Source organism: Triticum dicoccoides, chromosome 3A, assembly GCF_002162155.2.
Source record: "Triticum dicoccoides isolate Atlit2015 ecotype Zavitan chromosome 3A, WEW_v2.0, whole genome shotgun sequence".
NCBI lineage: Eukaryota > Viridiplantae > Streptophyta > Magnoliopsida > Poales > Poaceae > Triticum > Triticum dicoccoides.
The window spans coordinates 294,123,322-294,127,341 of record NC_041384.1 but is presented as its reverse complement, the minus strand read 5'-3'; positions in this window follow the sequence as shown (position 1 = coordinate 294,127,341).

Here is a 4,020-nt window from a genome sequence, read left to right as displayed (position 1 = left end):
GTGTTCTTCTACTGCGGGCTCTGCCCGCCATTCTCTGATTTCTTTTGCGACGTCATGAACACCTATGGACTCCACCTCCTTGACTTCACCCCCAACGCCGTTCTGACCATGGCAGTTTTCGCCCATCTATGCGAAAACTTTGTCGGAGTCCACCCCAACGTAGCTCTCTTCCGCCATTTCTTTATGCCTCGTGTCGAGAGAGGGGAACCTCTTGCCGGCGGGATCGCCTGGATCTCGCGGGCCGGCAAGAAGGAGACCTATCTGGAGGGGGAGCTCCGCGGCAAGTGGGACGAGTGGAGAGAACATTGGTGCTGGGTTGTAGAAGAGAGCCCGCAGCCGTTCACCGCCCTGCGCCAAGCCCCAGCAGTGCGTGGCAATGACTGGAGCGCTATGTCCGTGGACGACGACAAACTGAAGATCGCCACCACTCGGATCCTGCGTCTCAGGCTTGCCGGGCTGACTGTAGGAGCTGTCGGCGCAGATTTCCTTCGCCGGCACATCACCCCTCTGCAGGCAAGGGGGAGACCCGCGTAGGAATTTGGAGGCCCGGCAGATATCATGAGGTTGCGCCCAGGCCTCAACTTCAATTTCACCGTCATAGAGTTGGACAGGATACTCAAGGAGATATTCAAGCAGGACCCACAGCATCCCGAGTGGTTCAGGTTGCCGGCACGCGTCGTTCCTCTGTGCAACAACTCCTCGCGCGACCGCATCTGCGCCATGATGCCGTTGTGTGACTCGCACGGGATCGCTCCAACTTGGCATGAGCCTGCCGGAGACGTTGTGCAGCAGTTCTTCGACAGCCTAGTGGAAGTAGCGGTCAATGCTGATGACAAGAAGCTCCTCACCCGTGACACCACCGATCAAGAGATGGAACGCATCTCCACCAGGGCGGAAGAGGCGGCGGCAGCCGCAGCCGCGGGTGAATTTGGGTTCACGGTGGAGGAAGCGGACGCGGCATCGGCGATGAGTCTTGCTGAGCGGGAGTGGCCCGAAGACGAAGAAGAGCTTGCCGCGCCCGACGCCGAGTTGAGTGAGCCCGCCGAGGGTGCGAGCGGCCCGCCATCTCCGGGGAGCTTGCTGGGAACAGGGCCCAGAACGCAGCCCCCAGTGCAGCCAAGAAGGCGCCTCCGCAGGATCGGGGACGAAGCAGGGCGGCAAGCTGGTCAACAGCCGCAGCGCCGCGTGACGCGCTCCGCCGCGGCAAGTACGGTTGCCGCGGGTGTGCCTCCCGCCGCAGTGGCAACTGGGGCGGGGTCATCTCGGGCTGGCGCCGCAGTCCCCGCCAAGCGGCCAAGGGATCCCAGCCCTCCACCTCGTCGCGCCGGAGGTGGGCCGAACTTCGACCTCTCCGCGCTCAGCTCCGACGAGGAAGAGGACGAAGAGTAAGATTCCCTTGTTGTTCTTGTAGTTCTTCAACTTGCCATTCCTGTCTTGCACCTGATCTGACCCACCCTGGACACTCCCTTTTCAGGACTCTGGCCCAGAGGGCGGCGAAGAGGGCCAAGGCTCAGGTGGTGATCATCGAGGACGAACCCACTGCGACGACAGGAGGCGCGCCCGAGACCACCTTGCCGGATCCGGCCATCACTTCGCAGAGCAGCCCCCAGCGCAGCCCCCAGCGTAAGCATATGGTTTGAATTCTGCTTCTGGGTGCGCGTGGTTGCTCTTTTCCTTTGTTGACGTCTGATCACTGGTTTGTTTGTGCAGGAGCAGAACAGCTTCATTAGGAGGGCGTGGTGATCACCTCCGACTCGTCGTCTGCTTCGACTACGCCACCAAGGGCGGACTCCCCGGCAAGGGAGCGTTCTCCGGTAAGGGAGGAGCCTCCGGCAAGGGAGGAGTCTCCGGCAAGGGACAGCGCTAGTGATCCGCCGGTGGTGGAGCTTATGACAGCGGATCCCAGCGCAGGTAATCCTTCCTGCCCGAAACTTTCTTTGTATTCTTCTGCTGATTTTTCTTCTTGAGTGCTTGTTTGACTTCTCATTCTTCTCCGGTCGTCAGGTCCACCCTCCGCGGATCCGATGGAGGCCGAGGCGGGCGGCGGAGAGGACGCGCGCGGCAACACTGATGATGCCGCGGCCGCCGAAGACGGAGCTGGTGCCGATGTGCCTGCCGGTGAAGAGGCCGCCAAGGCTGCCGCCGAGGAAGCTGGCGGGGGATCTGGCGATCGCACTGACGGCCCTGAGGCCGCAGGAGCGTCAGGCGCTGCAGCGACCGCCGATCCTTCCGCCGCTGCCGCAGCGTCAGGCTCCGAGGAGCCCCAGCCCGGCGCCTATCTGAAGGCTGGCGAGGGCATCTTCATGAAGCTCCCTTGGGCGTCAAGCTCCAAGGCGCTGGTGGAAGGAGAAGCTTTGGATGGGGAGGTGCTCGCCTCCGCCGGGTTGTCGATCGTTGACGCGCTGGGAAGCAGCAGTGACGAGCCCGAGGAGGAGCGGCTGCTGCGGAGGCTGCTGGCGCTCTATCGTGTTCGTGAAGTCAAGTTGGAGTCCCGGGAAGGGCTCGTCGCGAAAGCGAGCATGGATATAGAGAAGCGCGCGGAGGAGCTCCGGGGTTTTCGCCAGGAAGCTCTCCGGGCCTTGGCGGAGGAGCGGGAACAGCTTGCTGAAGAGCGGAAGGCCTTCCTCCTCGAGAAGGCCGAAGCTGAAGAGCAGCAGCGGCTCACCGGTGAGAAGCTGTACGCGCGAGAAGGCGAGCTGGCTCAGCGGAAAGTGAACCTCGACAGCCACGAGGAGGAGCTTGCCGCGCTCGAACGGGCACTTGGTGGGTCGCTCCAAGAGGCAAAGGATGCGGCTGCGGCTGCCGAGACCGCCAAGAAGGAATTGGAAGTAAAGGTGGCGCAGCTGGAGGCTGATCTGAAGGTGGGTGGTGAAGAGCTTGCCGCGCTCAAGCTGGAGCGCGAGAAGGACGCCCTTGCCCACGGTGAACTGCAGGGCCAACTCTACGAGAAGGGCAAAGAGCTGTGCGCCGCCAGGAATTCCAATGCTGATCTGGAGCTGAAGCTGGCCACCCTGACGGAGACGTTGGACGGCGCCAAGAAACGGGAGGCGGACTTGAAGAAGGACATCAAGGCCAACGAGGCGCTGCTAGCGAGGGCCGCCGAAACCCAGAATCTTTTCAGAGATACTGTGGCCCTCTGGATGGAGGGCCTCGTGAACATTGCTGCAGTCATCGAAGAGGAGCTGGTGCAATTGGGGGTGGAAGGCTTCGGGTACTCCTCCGACGAGAAACTCCAACCCAGCGCCAAGCTCACTCTATTCTTCAAAGGCGTGGCGGCGGCGTTCCAGCAACTCCGGGAACGGATCCCAAAGCAGTTGGCCGACGAGTCACGCTCGATTTGTGCCGGAGTTCTGGAGAAGGTGCTGGTGAAGGTGGCCTTCCGCAATCCGGGCCTCAACCTCACCAACGTCCTCAAGAGGCTGCCGGCGGACGCTGATCTTGACGCACTTAAGGCCCTCGTCGCACCAATTGTGGACAGGGTGAACGAGGTCAAAAGGGTTGACGACGGTCGCGTAGATTAGGCCGTCCGTTTTCTTCTTTTCTTGTCGCTGCCAGTCATGTCATGGGAACACTTTATTAGAGGCGTGACAAGTTATTTTTGTAATATAACTCTATCTTAGGCAAAAAATTGCTGTGTTACTTCCTTTACTCGACTCTAGGCTTTGTATGGTTCTGCCCTACGCTTTCTAGGGAAACTTGCCGGTGCAGGCACCCTTGCCGCGAGGGACGAGTGCGGAACTTCAGCAGCCTGCTGGTGGGGTCGCTACCGACAAGCAACCTTGTCGCAACTAGTTGCAGCTCACTTAAGTTGTTGAGCGGACTCGAAACAAAGTAAGGGCGCAGCTAGCTACGAGTTGGTTCCTCCGCGCACAGGTTTTCCATACAAAGCACGGTCGTTCAAGGAAAATAACTCAAAAACTTAAAAAACTGATTGCTCAAACTTTAGCAACTTAGCTTTTCTGTCGTCTGCTTCCCGGCAAGGAGAAACTTTCTTGAACGGCCTGGTCCACACCATTATCT